Consider the following 12,841-nt stretch of genomic DNA (forward strand, 5'->3'; position numbering starts at 1 on the left):
CTGCACTCACTACTCACTACTCTGCACTCACTACTCACTAGTCAGCACTCACTACTCTACTCACTACTCACTTCTCTACTCACTACTCACTTCTCTACTCACTACTCACTTCTCTACTCACTACTCACTTCTCTACTCTGCACTCACTACTCTGCACTCACTACTCTGCACACTCACTCTGCACTCACTACTCTGCACTCACTACTCTGCACTCTGCACTCACTACTCTGCACTCACTACTCACTACTCTACTCACTACTCACTACTCTACTCACTACTCACTACTCTGCACTCACTACTCTGCACTCACTACTCTACTCACTACTCACTACTCTACTCACTACTCTACTCACTTCTCTACTCTCTACTCACTACTCTCTACTCACTACTCTCTACTCACTACTCTGCACTCACTACTCTCTACTCACTACTCTACTCACTACTCACTACTCTAGTCACTACTCACTACTCTGCACCCACTACTCTGCACTCAATACTCTGCACTCAATACTCTGCACTCACTACTCTGCACTCACTACTCTGCACTCACTACTCACTACTCCACTCACTACTCCACTCACTACTCCACTCACTACTCTGCACTCACTACTCTGCACTCACTACTCACTACTCTGCACTCACTACTCACTGCTCTGCACTCACTGCTCTGCACTCACTGCTCTGCACTCACTGCTCTGCACTCACTACTCTGCACACTCACTCTGCACTCACTACTCTGCACTCTGCACTCACTACTCTGCACACTCACTCTGCACTCACTACTCTGCACTCACTACTCTGCACTCTGCACTCACTACTCTGCACTCACTACTCTACTCACTACTCACTACTCAGCACTCACTACTCAACTCACTACTCACTACTCACTACTCTGCACTCACTACTCACTACTCGGCACTCACTACTCGGCACTCACTACTCGGCACTCACTACTCGGCACTCACTACTCACTACTCTGCACACTCACTCTGCACTCACTACTCTGCACACTCACTCTGCACTCACTACTCTGCACTCTGCACTCACTACTCTGCACTCACTACTCACTACTCAGCACTCACTACTCTACTCACTACTAACTACTCTACTCACTACTCACTACTCTGCACTCACTGCTCACTACTCTGCACTCACTACTCACTACTCTGCACTCATTACTCTACTCACTACTCTACTCACTACTCTGCACTCACTACTCACTACTCTACTCTCTACTCTACTCACTACTCTACTCTCTACTCACTACTCTGCACTCACTACTCTACTCACTACTCTGCACTCACTACTCTGCACTCACTACTCTGCACTCACTACTCTGCACTCACTACTCTGCACTCACTACTCTGCACTCACTACTCACTACTCTACTCACTACTCTGCACTCACTACTCACTACTCTGCACTCACTACTCACTACTCTGCACTCACTACTCTACTCACTACTCTGCACTCACTACTCAGCACTCACTACTCACTACTCTGCACTCACTACTCACTACCCTGCACTCACTACTCTACTCACTACTCACTACTCAGCACTCACTACTCACTACCCTGCACTCACTACTCTACTCTACTCACTACTCACTACTCTGCACTCACTACTCACTACTCACTACTCACTACTCACTACTCTACTCACTACTCTGCACTCACTACTCTGCACTCACTACTCTACTCACTACTCACTACTCTGCACTCACTACTCTGCACTCACTACTCACTGCTTAACTCACTACTCACTACTCTGCACTCACTACTCTGCACTCACTACTCACTAGTCAGCACTCACTACTCTACTCACTACTCACTTCTCTACTCACTACTCACTTCTCTACTCACTACTCACTTCTCTACTCACTACTCACTTCTCTACTCTGCACTCACTACTCTGCACTCACTACTCTGCACACTCACTCTGCACTCACTACTCTGCACTCACTACTCTGCACTCTGCACTCACTACTCTGCACTCACTACTCACTACTCTACTCACTACTCTACTCACTACTCACTACTCTGCACTCACTACTCTGCACTCACTACTCTACTCACTACTCACTACTCTACTCACTACTCTGCACTCACTACTCACTACTCTACTCTCTACTCACTACTCTACTCACTACTCACTACTCTACTCACTACTCTACTCACTACTCACTACTCTACTCACTACTCTACTCACTACTCACTACTCTACTCTCTACTCACTACTCTACTCACTACTCAACTCACTACTCAACTCACTACTCAACTCACTACTCACTACTCTACTCACTACTCTGCACTCACTACTCACTACTCTGCACTCACTACTCACTACTCTGCACTCACTACTCACTACTCTGCACTCACTACTCACTACTCACTACTCTGCACTCACTACTCTGCACTCACTACTCACTACTCTGCACTCACTACTCACCTCACTACTCTGCACTCACTACTCACCTCACTACTCTGCACTCACTACTCTGCACTCTGCACTCACTACTCTGCACTCACTACTCTGCACTCTGCACTCACTACTCTGCACTCACTACTCACTACTCACTACTCACTACTCTACTCACTACTCTACTCACTACTCACTACTCTGCACTCACTACTCACTACTCTGCACTCACTACTCACTACTCTGCACTCACTACTCACTACTCTGCACTCACTACTCTACTCACTACTCACTACTCTACTCACTACTCTGCACTCACTAATCACTACTCTGCTCTCTACTCACTACTCTACTCACTACTCACTACTCTACTCACTACTCACTACTCTACTCACTACTCTGCACTCACTACTCACTACTCTACTCACTACTCACTACTCTACTTACTACTCACTACTCTACTCACTACTCACTACTCTACTCACTACTCTGCACTCACTACTCACTACTCTACTCACTACTCTGCACTCACTACTCTGCACTCACTACTCACTACTCTGCTCTCACTACTCTGCACTCACTACTCTGCACTCACTACTCACTACTCTGCACTCACTACTCACTACTCTACTCACTACTCTACTCACTACTCACTACTCTACTCACTACTCTACTCACTACTCTACTCTACTCACTACTCTGCACTCACTACTCACTACTCTGCACTCACTACTCACTACTCTGCACACTCACTCTGCACTCACTACTCTGCACACTCACTCTGCACTCACTACTCTGCACTCTGCACTCACTACTCTGCACTCACTACTCTGCACTCACTGCTCACTACTCTGCACTCACTACTCACTACTCTGCACTCACTACTCACTACTCTGCACTCATTACTCTACTCACTACTCTACTCACTACTCTGCACTCACTACTCACTACTCTACTCTCTACTATACTCACTACTCTACTCTCTACTCACTACTCTCTACTCACTACTCTACTCACTACTCTACTCACTACTCTACTCACTACTCTACTCACTACTCTACTCACTACTCTACTCACTACTGCACTCACTACTCTGCACTCACTACTCTGCACTCACTACTCTGCACTCACTACTCTGCACTCACTACTCTGCACTCACTACTCTGCACTCACTACTCACTACTCTGCACTCACTACTCTGCACTCACTACTCACTACTCTGCACTCACTACTCTGCACTCACTACTCTGCACTCACTACTCACTACTCTGCACTCACTACTCACTACTCTACTCACTACTCACTACTCTACTCACTACTCTGCACTCACTACTCACTACTCTGCACTCACTACTCACTACTCTGCACTCACTACTCTACTCACTACTCTGCACTCACTACTCAGCACTCACTACTCACTACTCTGCACTCACTACTCACTACCCTGCACTCACTACTCACTACTCAGCACTCACTACTCACTACCCTGCACTCACTACTCTACTCTACTCACTACTCACTACTCTGCACTCACTACTCACTACTCTACTCACTACTCTGCACTCACTACTCTGCACTCACTACTCACTACTCTACTCACTACTCACTACTCTACTCACTACTCTGCACTCACTACTCTGCACTCACTACTCTACTCACTACTCACTACTCTACTCACTACTCTACTCACTACTCTGCACTCACTACTCACTACTCTACTCTCTACTCACTACTCTACTCACTACTCTACTCACTACTCACTACTCTACTCACTACTCACTACTCTACTCACTACTCTACTCACTACTCTGCACTCACTACTCACTACTCTACTCTCTACTCACTACTCTACTCACTACTCAACTCACTACTCAACTCACTACTCACTACTCTACTCACTACTCTGCACTCACTACTCACTACTCTGCACTCACTACTCACTACTCTACTCACTACTCTACTCACTACTCTGCACTCACTACTCACTACTCTGCACTCACTACTCACTACTCTGCACTCACTACTCACTACTCTGCACTCACTACTCACTACTCACTACTCTGCACTCACTACTCTGCACTCACTACTCACTACTCTGCACTCACTACTCACCTCACTACTCTGCACTCACTACTCTGCACTCTGCACTCACTACTCTGCACTCACTACTCTGCACTCACTACTCTGCACTCTGCACTCACTACTCTGCACTCACTACTCACTACTCTACTCACTACTCACTACTCTACTCACTACTCTGCACTCACTACTCTGCACTCACTACTCACTACTCTGCACTCACTACTCACTACTCTGCACTCACTACTCTACTCACTACTCACTACTCTACTCACTACTCTGCACTCACTACTCACTACACTACTCTCTACTCTCTACTCACTACTCTACTCACTACTCTACTCACTACTCTGCACTCACTACTCACTACTCTACTCACTACTCTACTTACTACTCACTACTCTACTCACTACTCACTACTCTACTCACTACTCTGCACTCACTACTCACTACTCTACTCACTACTCTGCACTCACTACTCTGCACTCACTACTCACTTCTCTGCACTCACTACTCTGCACTCACTACTCACTACTCTGCACTCACTACTCAACTCACTACTCTACTCTACTCACTACTCTGCACTCACTACTCACTACTCTGCACTCACTACTCTGCACACTCACTCTGCACTCACTACTCTGCACACTCACTCTGCACTCACTACTCTGCACTCACTACTCTGCACTCACTACTCTGCACTCACTACTAACTACTCTACTCACTACTCACTACTCTGCACTCACTGCTCACTACTCTGCACTCACTACTCACTACTCTGCACTCATTACTCTACTCACTACTCTACTCACTACTCTGCACTCACTACTCACTACTCTACTCTCTACTATACTCACTACTCTACTCTCTACTCACTACTCTGCACTCACTACTCTACTCACTACTCTACTCACTACTCTACTCACTACTCTACTCACTACTCTACTCACTACTCTGCACTCACTACTCTGCACTCACTACTCTGCACTCACTACTCTGCACTCACTACTCTGCACTCACTACTCTGCACTCACTACTCACTACTCTGCACTCACTACTCACTACTCTGCACTCACTACTCTGCACTCACTACTCACTACTCTGCACTCACTACTCTGCACTCACTACTCTGCACTCACTACTCACTACTCTGCACTCACTACTCACTACTCTACTCACTACTCTACTCACTACTCACTACTCTGCACTCACTACTCACTACTCTGCACTCACTACTCACTACTCTGCACTCACTACTCACTACTCTGCACTCACTACTCTACTCACTACTCTGCACTCACTACTCAGCACTCACTACTCACTACTCTGCACTCACTACTCACTACCCTGCACTCACTACTCACTACTCAGCACTCACTACTCACTACTCTGCACTCACTACTCACTACCCTGCACTCACTACTCTACTCTACTCACTACTCACTACTCTGCACTCACTACTCACTACTCTACTCACTACTCTGCACTCACTACTCTGCACTCACTACTCTGCACTCACTACTCTGCACTCACTACTCACTACTCTGCACTCACTACTCACTACTCTGCACTCACTACTCACTACTCAACTCACTACTCACTACTCTGCACTCACTACTCACTACTCTGCACTCACTACTCACTACTCTACTCTGCTAGGGAAAGGCGCCTGCATGCGCGCTGTGCTGGCTATTATTTAAGCGTGTTGCGCTTAATATTACAATTTTTAATGCTCGTTTTGTTATGTGCATAATTTTTTCTTGTGAGCCTTGATTTTATCTGTAGTATAGTATTACCCACATACTTGCATTTAAAAAGTGCCCCCACCGCGCTTAGCGCGGAGCTTACCGTTTTTTACAGCTTCCTCGTGGCGCTTGGTCGCTTGGTCGCCATCTTGGGGTGGTCTCTGCCTCATTCCGCTATTTGCCTGAGCGCTCTAGCGCTTCCTGTAGCCCATGTGAGCTGCTACTTAAGGCGAGCTCTTTCGCCGCTCAGTCTAGGGAAAGGCGCCTGCATGCGCACTGTGCTGGCTATTATTTAAGCGTGTTGCGCTTAATATTACAATTTTTAATGCTCGTTTTGTTATGTGCATAATTTTTTCTTGTGAGCCTTGATTTTATCTGTAGTATAGTATTACCCACATACTTGCATTTAAAAAGTGCCCCCACCGCGCTTAGCGCAGAGCTTACCGTTTTTTACAGCTTCCTCGTGGCGCTTGGTCGCTTGGTCGCCATCTTGGGGTGGTCTCTGCCTCATTCCGCTATTTGCCTGAGCGCTCTAGCGCTTCCTGTAGCCCAGGTGAGCTGCTACTTAAAGCTCACTCCACTCGCGCAGCGGTGACGCGCAGCGGTCGCGCCTGACTCGCGCCGGAGTCGAGCCAGAGTCTGCCCGTCTGCGCCCGTCCGCGCTAAGTACGCGCGGGACGCCGGGGGACTTACTGTTTTAGATTATTGTATGCCCTCAACCTTGATTTGCCAGGATGATTGTTTATTCCAGTGCCTCGCTACGAGCCATCAGGGATTCCCTCCCACGCTGCTCGGCTGCATCATACCATCCGTTATGTGGCCCGTGTCAGTGTGTCTGTAATATGTGGTCGCTTGACCGGCCTACAGGTATTCGCGAGCTTGCTACCCCCCCTGTTCTACGAGCTCGTCCTGGGGCCTTTTCTGCGCCTGGTAACCTGGGACCTGGTTTACGATTTTTAAATCTTAATACCAGATCTCTAGTAAAGCACTATTTATCTGTGGCAGACCTTATCTTGGATGAAACACCAGATCTGCTGGCTTTAACTGAAACCTGGCTTCAAGATACGGATGACGCCATAGTTAATTTGGCCTGTCCCCCGGGCTACCTATGCTTTAGATCTAATCGCCATTCTAGAGGTGGAGGTATTGCTCTATTTATTAAATCTGCTTTCACATGTACCTGGACGGTCTTGCAGATTGCTGGCTGCGAGAGCGCGCTGTTTAAGGTCACCATCAGCCCCCAGTTCTCGCTGTCGGGGATGGTTGTTTACCGCCTCCCAGGCAGCGAGGTAGCTTTTAGAGGTGCTTTTCCGGAGGCTGTGAGCCTACTGGCTAGTGGCTGCGCCAATTTCTCGATCTTAGGCGACCTCAACCTTCATTTCGACAGGTTGGAGTCCCCGGCCATCAGTGGTTTTTTGGCTGACTTAGAGGCTTTGCAGCTGATCCAGCTTGTCTCCCAGCCCACACATGAGGCCGGCCACATTCTCGACCCGTTTTTCACAACTCTTTCGGATGTCCAGGTTGTGGCAGTTGATCCTGTGGCATGGTCTGACCACTACTTGGTGTCTGCCTGGCTTCCCCTTCCTGCCAACCCTATTATTCCAGCTCCATTGCAGATACCTCGGCGCCACTGGAACAAACTTAGGCTGGAGGACCTTCACTCCATTATGAGTGCTGAACCTTTGGGTCCCCTGCTGAATGCTACCTCGGGCTATGATCGGTTCTGTAACTGGATTACCAGGGCGCTTGATGCCCTGGTACCTATCATCTCCAGTAAATCCAGTCCTCGGCAGGCTAGCCCCTGGTATGACAGTGCGCTGCGGGCCATGAAGTCCTCCTGTAGACGGGCAGAAAGGGAGTGGCGCAAGACGTATGACGCCGAAAGGAAATCTGCCTACCTGGCCTCACTTAAGCTCTACCATCGAGCTATATGTAGGGCCCGGGCGGCGTTCTACGCAGCCGAATTTCGAAACAGCCTTAACCCCACTAAAACCATCTTTAAAACCATAAAAGATCTGATGGCAAAGAGAGTTCCGCCGCAGTTGGATAGTTCCATCTCCCACTGCGAAGCCCTAGCCACTTTCTTTCTGGACAAAGTTAAGAAAATCTACCAGGCATTTCCAAGCCCACTGCCACCTGTGATTCTCTGGAGCGGCTCCAGTAACTGTCCATCGCTGCATTCCCTTCCAACTCTTTCTAATGAGGAGTTTGCGAAATGGGCCTTGCGAGTCAAATCGGGCTCGCCTGCAGACCCGGTAAGAGCGGCCCTTTTCAGAGATGCTGCCTTTCAGGGGCGCACAATAGTGTGTTCTCTGATTAACCTCTCCCTGACTTCTGGCCTTGTTCCTGCCAAGTGGAAGCAAGCGGTGGTTTCCCCGATCCTGAAAAAAACATCTTTGGATCCGTTGAAACCAGAAAACTACCGCCCTATATCTCTGCTCCCTTGGCCGGCCAAGGTCATGGAGGCCCATGTAAATCTGGCCCTCACAGAGCATATGACCCAAGCTAATGTCCTGGATCCCGTGCAGAATGGGTTTCGTGCTGGTCACAGCACTGAGACGGCCCTTCTGGCAATGGTCGAGCACCTGCGGGCTGTATTGGATGCTGGTCAAACGGCAGCGCTTATTTTATTAGACCTGAGCGCTGCCTTTGACACCGTTTCCCATCGCATCCTTTTACACCGCCTGCAGGACATTGGCCTCTGTGGTTCAGCTCTGCAGTGGTTCCGCTCCTTCCTCAGTGATCGTTCCTTCTGCGTTGCCACCCCTCCCTTTCAGTCCAAATACCATCCGGTGGACCTGGGGGTGCCTCAGGGCTCCTCGTTGAGTCCCACGCTGTTTAATCTGTACGTGCAACCGCTGGCTGACGTCGCTAGGCAATGGGGCCTTACCATGGTTTCCTATGCCGACGATACTCAGCTGGCGGTTACGATCAGCGGGGATGCCAAGAAGGATGCCCTCAGGTTCCGCAGTGGACTGAGAGAGGTGGCCAGCTGGATGAATAACAACTGTCTCCAGCTGAACGCGTCAAAAACGGAGGTGATGATCGTTGGAAGGGATGCGGACCTCTGGGGAGATGGATGGTGGCCTTCTGAGCTGGGAACAGCTCCAGCCCCTGCCCTGGAACTCAGGAATTTGGGAGTATGGCTTGACCATACGTTAAGTTTTGTGACTCACACGAAGAGAGTGGCGGCCTGCTGTTTTGGAGTATTACGCGGGCTAAGACCCCTGCTTAAATTCTTCGATGCTCCTACAAGACAGCTGGTCATTCAAGCAATGATTATTTCTCGCCTGGACTATGCTAGTTCACTCCTTTTAGGAGCGAACCAAGCAGAGATACTTCGTTTACAGCGAGTCCAGAACGCTGCGGCTAGGGCGGTGGTTGGCCTGCCCCGGACCTGCCCTACCTCCAACACTTTGCGGTCCTTACACTGGCTTCCGATGACTAAGCGAATTCAATTTAAGGCCCTCACCCTGGTTTTTAAAATTCTTCGAGAGTCGGCACCTGTGTTGCTTAATAAATTGATTTCTCCCTATGTGCCAACTCGCTCACTCCGTTCCCTGGGACAATCCTTGGTGGTTGTTCCCCGGTTCAGACTTAGTCGGATGGGGGGACGCTCCTTTCGAGTGAAAGCGGCACTCCTCTGGAATGCGCTCCCTTTGGAAATCCGCCTTTTGGATGATTTGATATCCTTCCGTAGGGCTTTGAAAACTTTCCTGTTTTAAAAACTTCCCCTGTTTTAAGTGTTCTGCTTTTTATTGTTGGTTTTAGTGTTGTGTTGTGTTTGCCTTTCCCTGCGCCAGGACACTCCTTCGCTGGAGCATCTGTGCGCATTAAAAATGTTACATAACATAACATAACACTCACTACTCACTACTCTACTCTACTCACTACTCTGCACTCACTACTCACTACTCTGCACTCACTACTCACTACTCTGCACACTCACTCTGCACTCACTACTCTGCACACTCACTCTGCACTCACTACTCTGCACTCTGCACTCACTACTCTGCACTCACTACTCACTACTCAGCACTCACTACTCTACTCACTATTAACTACTCTACTCACTACTCTCTGCACTCACTGCTCACTACTCTGCACTCATTACTCTACTCACTACTCTACTCACTACTCTGCACTCACTACTCACTACTCTACTCTCTACTCTACTCACTACTCTACTCTCTACTCACTACTCTGCACTCACTACTCTGCACTCACTACTCTACTCACTACTCTGCACTCACTACTCTACTCACTACTCTGCACTCACTACTCTGCACTCACTACTCTGCACTCACTACTCTGCACTCACTACTCTGCACTCACTACTCTGCACTCACTACTCTGCACTCACTACTCTGCACTCACTACTCTGCACTCACTACTCTGCACTCACTACTCACTACTCTGCACTCACTACTCACTACTCTGCACTCACTACTCACTACTCTGCACTCACTACTCTGCACTCACTACTCACTACTCTGCACTCACTACTCACTACTCTGCACTCACTACTCTGCACTCACTACTCACTACTCTGCACTCACTACTCTGCACTCACTACTCTGCACTCACTACTCACTACTCTACTCACTACTCTACTCACTACTCTGCACTCACTACTCACTACTCTGCACTCACTACTCACTACTCTGCACTCACTACTCTACTCACTACTCTGAACTCACTACTCAGCACTCACTACTCACTACTCTGCACTCACTACCCTGCACTCACTAAACTACTCACTACTCACTACTCAGCACTCACTACTCACTACTCTGCACTCACTACTCACTACCCTGCACTCACTACTCTACTCTACTCACTACTCTGCACTCACTACTCACTACTCACTACTCACTACTCACTACTCTGCACTCACTACTCTGCACTCACTACTCTGCACTCACTACTCTGCACTCACTACTCTGCACTCACTACTCACTACTCTGCACTCACTACTCACTACTCTGCACTCACTACTCACTACTCTGCACTCACTACTCACTACTCAACTCACTTCTCACTACTCTGCACTCACTACTCACTACTCTGCACTCACTACTCACTAGTCAGCACTCACTACTCTACTCACTACTCACTTCTCACTTCTCACTTCTCTACTCTGCACTCACTACTCTGCACTCCCTACTCACTACTCTGCACTCACTACTCACTACTCTGCACTCACTACTCTGCACTCACTACTCTGCACACTCACTCTGCACTCACTACTCTGCACACTCACTACTCTGCACTCTGCACTCACTACTCTGCACTCTGCACTCACTACTCTGCACTCTGCACTCACTACTCTGCACTCACTACTCTGCACTCACTACTCACTACTCTGCACACTCACTCTGCACTCACTACTCTGCACTCACTACTCACTACTCTGCACTCACTACTCACTACTCTGCACCCACTACGCTGCACTCACTAGTCACTACTCTGCACTCACTAGTCACTACTCTGCACCCACTAGTCACTACTCTGCACTCACTACTTTGCACTCACCACTCTGCACTCACTACTCTGCACTCACTACTCTGCACCCACTACGCTGCACTCACTAGTCACTACTCTGCACCCACTAGTCACTACTCTGCACTCACTACTCTGCACCCACTAGTCACTACTCTGCACTCACTACTCTGCACTCACTACTCACTACTCTACTCACTACTCTACTCACTACTCTACTCACTACTCTACTCACTACTCTACTCACTACTCTACTCACTACTCTACTCTCTACTCACTACTCTACTCTCTACTCTACTCTACTCTCTACTCTCTATTCTCCTCTCTACTCACTACTCTACTCTCTACTCACTACTCTACTCTCTACTCTACTCTCTACTCACTACTCTACTCTCTACTCACCTCACTACTCTACTCACTACTCTACTCACTACTCTACTCACTACTCACTACTCTACTCACTACTCACTACTCTACTCACTACTCTACTCACTACTCTACTCACTACTCTACTCACTACTCTAGTCACTACTCTGCACCCACTACTCTGCACCCACTACTCTGCACCCACTACTCTGCACCCACTACTCTGCACCCACTACTCTGCACCCACTACTCTGCACCCACTACTCTGCACCCACTACTCTGCACCCACTACTCTGCACCCACTACTCTGCACCCACTACTCTGCACTCACTACTCTGCACTCACTACTCTGCACTCACTACTCACTACTCTGCACACTCACTCTGCTCACTACTCACTACTATGCACTCACTACTCTGCACTCACTACTCTCTACTTTGCACTCACTACTCTGCACACTCACTCTGCACTCACTACTCTGCACACTCACTCTGCACTCACTACTCTGCACACTCACTCTGCACACTCACTCTGCACTCACTACTCACTACTCTGCACTCACTACTCTGCACTCACTACTTACTACTCTGCACACTCACTCTGCACTCACTACTCTGCACTCACTACTCTGCACACTCACGCTGCACTCACTACTCTGCACTCACTACTCTGCACTCACTACTCTGCACTCACTACTCACTACTCTGCACACTCACTACTCTGCACACTC

General features: G+C 48.6%; 1 protein-coding gene across 2 annotated transcripts in view; it reads right to left on the minus strand.

The window, feature by feature from the left end:
* The window catches only part of LOC144828458 (ubiquitin carboxyl-terminal hydrolase CYLD-like), a 677,169-nt gene that overhangs the window by 306,776 nt on the left and 357,552 nt on the right, over window positions 1-12,841 (minus strand). The gene's annotated exons all lie outside the window — the stretch shown is intronic.

The sequence above is a fragment of the Lissotriton helveticus genome, chromosome 4_1, assembly GCF_964261635.1.
Source record: "Lissotriton helveticus chromosome 4_1, aLisHel1.1, whole genome shotgun sequence".
NCBI lineage: Eukaryota > Metazoa > Chordata > Amphibia > Caudata > Salamandridae > Lissotriton > Lissotriton helveticus.